A 12,090-nucleotide genomic window follows, 5' to 3' on the forward strand; every position below is an offset into this window, starting at 1 on the left:
ACGGCAGCCCTCGTAGCGGAAGTACAAAGCAGCCTCTCCAGGCAGTTCTCGAGTCCGGCCATTCAACGACCGGACACCGTCAAGCGCGCCCGGAGTAACCTACAACAAGACCGCCTGGCACGTTCCGAGCAGGCGTAGCAATGCGGCCCCAACCCCAACCCTCGCAAAAAGGCGATGCCCATACTTCGCGTCCATAACTATGCTCTGGAAATACCATGGGCATAGGGGGAGGGGCACCATCACGGCACGCCCAAAACACGGCTTAAACCGCACCAGGGGCTGCCGACCTTTTTTACACTTTTCTCTTACTTCCAGGACTCTACTCTTCGGAAGGCTTGTTCGGCAGTTCAATTGCCGCACAAATGATGCAAGGACCAGGAAAGCAGACAAGCCATGCCGCATTACGGAAATCCCAGGTGGTCTCTATCACGAGCAGTATACCCGTTTCGCATACTATCCAACAGCTTGCCCCTGAAGCAGACATGTTAAATAGTCCAACTTTTCATTTATTACATCACTTGTATCGTTCTGCTTTGATTGCAGCTATTTTAATAAACAATGCATAACTTTTGTCTATTTTCTGCATTACCTTTATATATATGTTCCTTAATGACATGTTGCACCCGTACACTTTGGTACGGCCAAAATACGCCAGGGGCTTCAGTACCCCTCAACATGGTGTGAGAAGTCCGAACACTTTAACAAGTGCGGCACCCCGAACTTATAGCATTATATGCATCGGCTCCGAATCATGTCTTGGGTCAACAGTTGGGTTTGCCCGGCTCCTATGTTTTGCTGCCTTACGTTCCGCTATATCGGCTAAGGTAGCACTAGGAGAACCACTGCGTTTGTGCCCCAGTTGAGCTGGGCCAAGCACCTCATTGGAGAAAGCTAAAACTGACTGGCATGATGAAGCGAGAGCTGGTCGCTGTTTGAGAGGTTTTTTCAAGTCCCTAAAGACTTATGCCGCTTCGGGCGAGGAGTCGGCTCTGTCCGGCCAAGGCGTGGATAGCGTCCCGAAATCGGTTTTCCGAATACTAGGGGCTTCGCCGAAATTTAAAATTATAGAATTCTATGGCTAAGTGAGAGTGTTCACGCATTATAGTCCGATTGCCTCGTTCGTTGGGCTGAGCGCCTCCCTCGAAGGACCCAAATATGGGAAAAAGAGCGCCCAGGTTTATCCCCGAACACCCCAGCACTAGCGGCATGGGGGCAGAAGCCGACGACTCGCCATCTCTCAGTATTGATAAACAGCTGCACAGAAGGCAATATTTTAAATTCAAGCAGCATTGCTTAGCGCATATGAACAAGTTTTCAGCACACAGAATAACACGAGCGGGTTTTACTCAAAAAATACATCCTTGGTACATTCATCCGCAACAAGGCGGGCACCCTTCAGAACATCCTTATAATAATTCCCGGGCTTGTGATGCTCTTTCCCCGGCGGTGGCCCGTCCTTCACAAGCTTCTCCGCATCCAGCTTGCCCCAGTGCACCTTAGCACGGGCAAGGGCCCTACGGGCACCTTTAATGCAGACGGAGCGCTTGATGACTTCGAGCCTCGGACAGGCCTCCACCAGCCGCCACACTAGCCCGAAATAGCTCCTAGGTAGAGCCTCTCCAGGCCACAACCGAACTATGAGGCCCTTCATGTCCTGTTCGGCCGCCTTGTGGAGCTCGACCAGTTGCTTCAGCTGGTCGCTCAGGGGCACGGGGTGTCCGGCCTCAGTGTACTGAGACCAGAACACCTTCTCCGTCGAGCTGCCCTCCTCGGCTCGATAGAATGCCGCGGCATCGGACACACTCCGGGGAATATCTGCTAACGCTCCTGGAGAGCTCCGGATTCGGGTAAGTAACAAGTAACTCACGTTTATGTGTTTGCTTTGCATAAAGAATGCCTTACCCGCCGCAATCTTCTTCACCTCATCCAACTCCTGGAGGGTCTTCTGGGACTTGGCCTTGGCAGACTCGGCATTTTCTATAGCTGCCGCGAGCTCAGATTCTCGCGTCTTCGAGTCAAGCTCCAAGCTCTCATGTTTCTTCACGAGAACCTGGAGCTCTTGCCGCACCTTGCCAACCTCAGCCTCATACCTCTATCGCTCGGCGCGCTCCATGGCCACATTCTTCTCGGCCTCGAGCAGCGCTTGCTTAAGGGTCGCCACCTCAGATGTGGCCCCTGCAATATCCATGTTAATCCTGTCATTTTTTGCAATTGCACCTTTTTTATATACATATTCAAACAGGGTATTTCTTACCTTCCTTCTCCTCGAGCTGCTTCTTGGCACGCCCGAGCTCTTGCTCGGACTTCTCGAGACTCTGCTTCAGCACGTCCACTTCCGCAGTCAGTGCGGCGGACGCTAACAGAGAAGCCTTCATACGCATATTGACTCCTTTTGTTAGACTCCTGCGAATTCTTTGATCCTCTATTCGGCTTTTCTTCCCGAACGCCCAACAGAGCATCAGGGGCTACTGTCTATGCGGTAACATTATTTGAACATTCTTTACTTACCTCAAAGCCTGTTAAAAGGCTTGAACAAGCTTCAGTCAGTCCGCTTTTGGCGGACTGAACCTTCTGGATCACCGCACTCATAATAGTGCGGTGCCCCTCGTCGATGGAGGCACCTTGGAGCGCCTCCAACATATTGTCCGGCGCCTCCGGTTGGACGGAGGACACTGGCATGGTAGGCTTGCTCCTCTTGGAAGGAGATCGCCCGCCGGACTCTGGTACCCTTGAAGATTCCGGAGCTGTGTCCGGCCTTCAGCCGGACTTGGAGCCCTAGGGGGTTTCATCCCCTTTACTCCTGGAGTCCGGGAGGTCGCCTTGCGGCGCCTCCAGGACCACCTCCTCCCGGCTTGGAACCTGTTGGGACAACACTTCGGTGTCGTCCGCAGGGCGGGGGGATGAAGCCGTCGGAAGCGAGTTCACCTCCGACGGGTCCAGTGAGCCGCTCGATGATGCGTCGAGCCGGTCTTTAGGTGGGCTGCATAAACATATTCGACATAAGGGAAAGCTGTGCGAAAAACAAATACTATAAACTACCCCGATATCTGGACACTTCCGATTTCGCCAGGGGCTTGGCCCTGGGCTACCACTCTTCTTCGTCGTTGTCGGCATTGGTGGAGCAGTCCGGGGGAAGGGTTTTCCCCTTCTTGGACCCTTCGGCCTCCTCGGAGAGGGCGGCCTTCCTTTTCTTCTCTCCTCCCGCTGGAGGGGGAGAGGTCTCTTCTTCTTCCTCCTCGTCTTCACGAGAGGAAGGCGCTTTGGGACCGTCAGATGATGAATCCGACACCTCCTGGCGTCGGGCACTCTTTCGAGTCCCTGTGGACCTTTTCGTGGCCTTCTTCTCCGGCACCACATAGGGCGCCGGAACCAGCAGCTTCACCAAGCGAACGTCCACTGGGCCTTCGGGCAGAGGAGCCGGACAGTTGATCTGCGCGGACGTCACCACCCAATCCTATCCAAGATAAGGGAACTCAGATCCCGCATAGAGTGAAACTATGAAAAACTGATACCCTGTAAAAGGAGAAAAACAGCTTACCGCATGAGCGTGATGCTGAGTACTGAATCCGCGATCCTCGGCAGCGGATGCGGGAGCCTCGACGCCCTTGAAAAGCACCCTCCAGGCATCTTCGTACGTCATGTCGAAGAGCCTGTTAAGAGTTTGATGATGCGCCGGGTCGAATTCCCAAAGGTTGAAGGCCCGTCGTTGACACGGGAGGATCAGGCGGACAAGCATAACCTGGACTACGTTGACAAGCTTGAGCTTCTTGTCCGCCAGGGTTTGGATGCATGTTTGGAGTCCAGTTAGCTCTCCTTTTTTACCCCAAGACAGACCTGTCTCCTTCCAGGAGGTGAGCCGCGTGGGGGGGCGGATAGGAACTCAGGGGGCGACCCATTCGGCGTCGCGCGGCTCGGTGATGTAAAACCACCCTGATTGCCACCCCTTCAGGGTCTCCACAAAGGAGCCCTCAAGCCACAGGACGTTGGCCATCTTGCCAACCATGGCGCTGCCGCACTCCGCCTGGCTGCCGCGCACCACCTTTGGCTTGACCGTGAAAGTCTTTAGCCATAAACCGAAATGGGGGCGGATGCGGAGGAAAGCCTCGCACACGATGATAAACACCGAGATGTTGAGGACGAAGTTCGGGGCCAGATCGTGGAAATCCAGGCCGTGGTAGAACATGAGCCCCCGGACAAATGGATGCAGAGGGAAGCCCAGTCCGTGGAGGAAATGGGGGAGAAATACCACCCTCTCGTGGGGCCTAGGAGTGGGGATGAGTTGCCCCTTTTCGGGGAGCCGGTGCGCGATGTCGCTGGCCAGATATCCGGCCTTCCTCAGCTTTTTGATGTGTCCCTCCGTGACGGAGGAGACCATCCACTTGCCTCCCGCTCCGGACATGACTGGAGAGGGTTGAGGTGGTAGTGCGGACTTGGGCGCTGGAGCTCGAGTGCGCAAGAATGGATAGGCAGAGGAGGAAGAAGGCGTGGGTAAAAAGGTGGATCCTTATCCCCTTATATGGGTGGACGCGATTATGTGTCCCCACCAGCCTGGTAAAACTTGCTTATCTCCAAGCGCCGTAATCAAAGGCGCGGTTGGGTTACCCACGCCCGTATTGATGAGAATCCCGAAATGAGGGGACACGATCTCTGCTTTGACAAGACGTGCCAAGGAAACCACCTCGCATAACGCGCTGAGGTGGGATAATGAAACAATTTGGATAAAGGCTTGGCCGTGGCGTGTCGCACCACGGAATACGTCAGCAGATTAGATTTGTGTTAATATTATTATTCTCTCTATGGCAATATGTGGAAACTTATTTTGCAGAGCCGGACACTATCTTTGTGTTCAAGATCTTCTATGAAGTATTTGTAGGAGGAACCCGCCTTGCAATGCCGAAGACAATTTGCGTGCCGGACTCGTCGTCATTGAAGCCTAGTTCAGGGGCTACTGAGGGAGTCCTGGATTAGGGGGTGTTCAGATAGCCGAACTATACCTTCAAGTTGGACTCCTGGACTATGAAGATACAAGATTGAAGACTCCGTCCTGTGACAGGAAGGGACTTTCCTTGGCGTGGAAGGCAAGCTTGGCGATACGGATGTTCAGATCTCCTACCATTGTAACCGACTCTATGTAACCCTAACCCTATCCGGTGTCTATATAAACCGGAGGGTTTTAGTTCGTAGGACAACTTACGCATCAACAATCATACCATAGGCTAGCTTCAAGGGTTTAGCCTCTCTAATCTCGTGGTAGATCAACTCTTGTAATACCCATACCATCAATATTAATCAAGCAGGACGTAGGGTTTTACCTCCATCGAGAGGGCCCGAACCTGGGTAAAACTTCGTGCCCCCTGCCTCCTGTTACCATCCGGCCTAGACGCACAGTTCAGGACCCCCTACCCGAGATCCGTCAGTTTTGACCCCGACACTCGGCCTCTGAGCCTTAGATGGGGTGAGGCTTCGGATTTAATTCCACCCACCCACCCCAACATAAGCGATCTATCCAAAATCAGGCAAGAACCCGATGAAATAGTACATCATTACTGGGACAGATTCCTTCTGGTTAAGAATAGGCTAAGGGACTGCCGCGAGGAAGACGCAATCTCAATTTTCTGCAATAATTGCACGGACAAGGGAATACTCAACGCCATAAGTCGTCATGACATTACACGCTTCGCTGACTTGGCGTCCATTGTACGAAAGTACTGTGTGATGGAAAGCGCCTGGAAAACCGAAATAAAATTTTGGGACAATCTGGCCCTGAATACAAACCCAGTCCGAAATAAAAGGGTGCATCATCACCAATCACCCAGGTCAAGCACTAAAAAGCAAAAACCCTCTACAGGGCATGGAACCGTACTGGAAGGATGGCTTAATGGACCCTGTAAAAATTCACAGTACAGAGGACGCCACACCAACTCACAGCCTCAGAGCATGTTGGATACTCCGGTAGGTGGCCAAAATTGGCGAAAATATCCTAATTCCGGAGGCCACAGAAAGCCACCCCAGAGACACCAATACGGTATTAACAGTCTTCGAGACTTTCGCATCAAATAGTATGCGAAAAAGGACACTCCACAGCCTTGCCGAAGTCTACCAAGTAGCAACAATAAACCCATGGAGTGACACGGCTATTACCTTTAACGCTAGTGATGAACCTAAATTCCGAACAGCCCGAGCACCAGCCGCATTGGTCCTCAGTCCAATAGTGGACGACTTTCGTCTTACCAAGGTACTCATGGACGGTGGCAGCGGATTGAACCTCATTTATGAGGAGACTCTTCAAAAAATAGAAATAGACTGGAACCGCATTGAGCAAAGCAGCACAACCTTTAGAGGAATAATCCCCAGTCGGGAAGCGCGCTCTACAGGAAAAATCACAGTAGATGTGGTGTTCGGCACGCCGGATAATTACAGGTCCAAAGAGGTCACGTTCCAGGTGGCTCCGTTCAGCAGCGGTTATCACGCTCTGCTAGGGCGGGAAGCGTTTACAATCTTCCAAGCAATACCCCATTACGGGTACATGAAGCTCAAGATGCCCGGGCCTAACGGGATCATCACTCTCGCTAGTGATCCGGACATAGCACTCCGTGCCGAAAACAAGACAGCCGCATTGCCCATCGAGGCACTATCCGAAGCCCTAGCGGCTAAGGAGCTAACTGCGCCGCGCTCTACGGTGAATAGGGATGATGTGGTACTCGACAAAAGATCCAAGTCCACCTCCTTTAAACCGGCGGACGAAATAGTCAAATTCCAATTCCATCAAACGGACCCCAATAAAACAGCTTCCATCGGGGTACAGTTAAACCCTGATGTCGATGCCGCATTGCGAGAGTTCCTACGAGAGAACTGGGACATTTTCGCCTGGCACCCTTCAGACATGCCAGGAATCCCATGCAGGCTGGCCGAGCACAGCTTAAATATCCAAACAGGATTCAAACCTGTCAAACAGGCTCTTCGGCGTTTTTCCGAACCTAAGAGACAGGCCATGGGAGAGGAGCTAGCAAAGCTATTGGAGGCCGGATTCATCAGAGATATAAAACATCCGTACTGGCTAGCAAACCTGGTGATGGTACCAAAGAAGGACAAATCCTGGCGCCTGTGTGTTGATGTTAAAGACCTTAACAAGGCTTGCCCAAAGGATCCCTTCCCCCTCCCCCGCATCGATCAAATTATCGATGCTACCGCAGGACACGATTCATTGTGTTTCCTCGACGCATATTCTGGCTACCACCAAATCAAAATGGCAGAACCAGACCAAGCCGCAACGACATTTATCACACCATACGGGCCATTCTGCTTCAACACGATGCCCTTCGGGCTCAAAAACGCCGGCGCAACATATCAGCGCATGATTCAGACATGTCTCGCAAGCCAGATCGGCAAAACAGTGGAGGCATATGTAGATGATGTGGTCGTCAAAACAAGACATGTTGAATCTCTAGTAGACGACTTGAGGCTCATATTTGATAACCTCCGAACATACGACATCAAGCTCAACCCGGAAAAATGCGTTTTCGGTGTTCCAGCCGGAAAGCTCTTGGGCTTCATTGTATCCGGTAGAGGAATTGAAGCAAATCCAGCCAAGATCCGAGCTCTGTCACAACTGGATATCCCAGAGGACCTCAAACAAATACAAAAGTTAACCGGATGTGTGGCAGCTCTAAGCTGCTTTATCTCCCGCTTGGGAGAAAAGGCCCTACCCCTTTACCGCCTCCTTCGATGCACCGAACACTTCAAATGGACAGATGCAGCCATGGCCAGACTCAACAAAATAAAAGCCATACTGGCAACAAACCCAATCCTGGCCGCGCCAAACATTGGCGAACCAATGCTATTATACATTGCGGCAACACATCAGGCTGTAAGCGCAGTGCTCGTCGTCGAGCGAGAAGTGGACGGACACAAATTCCCCCTTCAAAAGCCGGTCTATTATGTGTCCACTGTCCTCACTCCCTGCAAATCACGGTACCTGCATTATCAAAAGATTGTGTACGCGGTATTCATGGCATACCGTAAGCTACGACACTACTTTCAAGAGTGTTCAATAACAGTAGCCTTGGAAGTACCACTTAACGATACTATAAACAACCGTGACGCAACGGGCTGGATTGCAAAATGGGCCATTGAGCTCCTCCCGTTCGACATAACTTATAAGCCACGACGAGCCATCAAGTCGCAAGTCTTGGCCGACTTCGTCGCAGAATGGACGGAGGCCGAACTCCCTAAAGAGTACGGCACATATTCAAATTGGATCATGCATTTTGACGGCTCCAAGATGTTGGCTGGACTGGGGGCTGGCGTCGTTTTGACGTCCCCCACAGGAAACACAGTTCAATACATACTACAGATTATGTACACGGACTCCAACAACGCAGCCGAATATGAGGCCCTTTTACATGGTCTCCGGATGGCAGTATCCATGGGCATCCAACGCCTAGAGGTGCGCGGGGACTCGAACCTCGCAATATCCCAAATAAATGGAGACTTCGGTGCCAAGGATCCAAAAATGGCAGCTTACCGCAATGCCGTCCTAAAAATGTCAGCTCGGTTCGAGGGGCTTGAATTTCACCATATAGCCCGGGAAAATAATCAGGCGGCAGATGTCCTGGCATGCATCGGCACAAAACGCGATGTAGTCCCCCCCAATATCTTCTTGGAAAGGTTGTTCAAGCCATCTGTAGTATGGGAAGGGGAGCCAAACAATAACAGCCCGGACCCGACCGCACTGCCCGACACCAAACATTCTGACACAATCGAAGGCTCTGCCAATGAAATAACACCTTCAGCCCACATAATAATGGTCGTTATCGCCCCGTGGATAGAACCATTCCTCGCCTACCTTACTAGGCAGGAACTCCCCGAGGACCAAAATGAGGCACGCTGCATAGTGCGGCGATCCAAAGCCTACAGAGTCCACGAGGGAGAGCTTTATAAGAAAAGCACCTACCGGAGTCCTTCAAAGATGCATCTCCGAAGAGGAGGGGCGGAACCTCCTGGCTGAAATTCATGCCGGACTTGGCGGTCATCACGCTGCAGCCCGGTCCCTTGTAAGCAAGGCCTTCTGTACAGGCTTTTATTGGCCGACGGCCCGGGCAGACGCTCAGGACTTAGTCCAACGATGCACCGGTTGCCAGCTCTTTGCAAACCAAAGCCATATGCCACCCACCGCCCTCCAAACTATCCCCATTACTTGGCCCTTCACGGTCTGGGGGCTCGACATGGTTGGACCCCTCAAAGGCGGAACCCACAAGCAAAAATACTTACTGGTCGTGGTGGATAAGTTCACCAAATGGATAGAAGCAAAGCCTGTTAAGACGGCCGAATCCGGACCGGTGATAGACTTTATATCTGGGGTCGTACACCGTTACGGCGTCCCCCACAGCATCATCACTGATAACGGCACGAACTTCGTGGCCGACGAGGTAAAACTCTGGTGCAAAAACATGGGCATCAAGCTTGATTATGCTTCCGTCTATCACCCACAAACTAACGGCCAGGTCGAACGTGCAAATGGTATTATCATGAGCGGCATCAAACCCAGATTAGTGTGGTCCCTCAAGGAATCTAACACGCACTGGGTAGAGGAGCTCGACTCCGTACTCTGGGGGCTGCGGACCATGCCGAATCGCACCACCGGATACACACCATTCTTTATGGTGTACGACGCCGAGGCGGTTTTGCCTTGCGACATAATTCATGACTCACCTCGAGTGCGCATGTACGAAGAAAGATAAGCCGATCTCGATCGGTAGGACAACTTGGACGCATTGGAGGAGGAGTGTGACGTGGCAAAAGCCCATTCCGCATTCTATCAATAGCAGGCTCGAAGATACCAAAGCAGAGAAGTATGGGCCAAAAATTACAACGTTGGCGATTTAGTTCTATGACTACCGAACAAGAAAAAGGACACACTCAAGCCCAAGTGGGAAGGTCCCTTCATAATTGACCAAGTCCTGACAGGTGGAGCGTACCGCCTGCGGGATGCATCGGATAACCGACTCGAGCCAAACCCATGGAACGCAGCCCGTCTCCGAAGATTCTATGCCTAGCGTCGGACTCTGTGTTCGTCTCCTTCCTCTGTCCATTTTTTATATTTTCTCTCTTACATTTCTCTTCTTATCTCTCTCTCTCTCTCTTATAGCCTCTAAAGGCTCATAAAGTGACATGCTATCCGCGCTCATTAAACCTGGGGCTTCTTTAAACAAAAGCTTATTCATGCGGGCTTCATGCCCAACACATGTGTCACACTTCTGCATGTACCTTTTATTCACCATTATATGCATCGATATGACTTAAGTTTTGGCCAAGATGGGTTGCCTGGCTCCTGTGCTTACCCCTACGTTCCCGATTGTTCGGCTAGGTGGTAAAGGGAGCACCTCTGCGATTGTTACTGCCGGGTCAGCCGGACGTGTACCTCAGACTGGGTGAAGCAGAAAGCTAGCGTTCTTAAGGGAATATTCGGTCGGTGAACTAAAGATGATCTTTTTTTTATTTTTATCTATACGCCCCCAGATGTTTTTCCTACGTTTCTTTTCGCAGCATGGACATGCACCTTAGGGCATGCCTCCTAGGGAAAGGAACCCCTAACGGAACTATTCTCCCTGGAAGATGTTTCTTACTAACCATGTAATATAACATACCTAGTCGGGCACTTGTCTGTTCACGCCCTAATGACCCCTACGCCTGGTCTCCATGCATTCCCCGGTTCCTATATAACCGCATGGGAATTCGGACACACTCCGGACCGTCAGGTCCCGAGGCTGAAGCGAAAAGGTCGGCCATGACAAATGATCTACAATCCGGCTAGAAGGCATTATAAATGTCAATTAAATTACATAGTCATTTTGACTGGTTGTATTCCTCTTCAATACCATCTAACAGGCTGTCTAATTTACAGTCATGCTGGGAATACTTTGCGGCCAACTCTACTTGGTCGTATACTAAGCTTACAGGGATCTCCTTCCCATTGGGCCCTACAGGACCGACCTCGGCCATGTGGTTGGGGTCAGCCTTTGCGTACCGCGTCTTCACCATGGCCCAGGCCTCCCTAGCGCCTTGACGGCAGGCTGATATCTTCCACAATCGGAAGCGCCGCCATGCTCCCTTTAGCTTCTCCGCAAGCTCTCCAAGACCTTCGGGCATGGAGACGGATGGCCACAGGGCCTGGGCGACGCCTCGCATCGCCTACCGAACTCGATCGAGCAGTTGCAAGAGTTCGGGAAGAAGGTCACCCGTAGAACTGGGCATCTCCTCTGCAGGACGACCTGCTAGCACACCTACAGACATTGCTCTGTTAGTCGACTTCCCCGCCGAACTTTCTTTCAAAAGGTTCGTTCAAGCACTTACTAAATATGCCGCGCCGAAGCCGCTGATTCTCTTTCACGGAGTCTGACAGCTGGGCACGAACATCTTTCAGCTCGACGCCCAGCCTGGTGTTGGCATCTTGGAGATCATTCTTCTCCCCCATCACCTTTAATAGCACCCTCTCACCAGCCTTTAGCTGTCGTAGGAGGTGTTGCCTTTCCGGATTCAATCCGGCGCCATTTGCAATTTCATTTGTCAGATTCGCACCAAAGCCGCGCTTCGCAAAATATTTATCTTTCGAAGTGTATATTACCAGAGGGGGTCTCCTTAGGCTCCCCTGCCGCGGCTAGTGCGGCCTCCAGTTGGGTGTTGCACTCTTCCAGCTCCTTGGATAGTAGGGAATTCTTTTCTGTAAGAACCTGCATATCAAATGATCCTTAAATCAGTTATTCTAACTGTTTCAAGTCTCGGGGGCTACTGCTATATATATATATAATTACCAAAATTTTCTTACCCGTATGTCTTTTACATATTGCTCCATGGCTCTGGCTAGACCATTTTGAGCGGCACGGAGGTGCGCATCACCCGAGTTGAAGGCATCTAACGCCCCTTGGGAGAAACAAGCGTCGCGAAGAATTGTGTGGCGACGCCTGTGGTTCATGGCACTCTCCACCTCAGAGTTGGTGGCAGACAACCCGTCCACATCCTCCGTCGGAGGAGCGTCTGGCGCGAGCCTTGCATTCGCCTTCGCCTTCGAACCAGGCTTTGGAGCCTGGCTGG

The sequence above is a fragment of the Triticum aestivum genome, chromosome 4A, assembly GCF_018294505.1.
Source record: "Triticum aestivum cultivar Chinese Spring chromosome 4A, IWGSC CS RefSeq v2.1, whole genome shotgun sequence".
NCBI classification, from domain to species: domain Eukaryota; kingdom Viridiplantae; phylum Streptophyta; class Magnoliopsida; order Poales; family Poaceae; genus Triticum; species Triticum aestivum.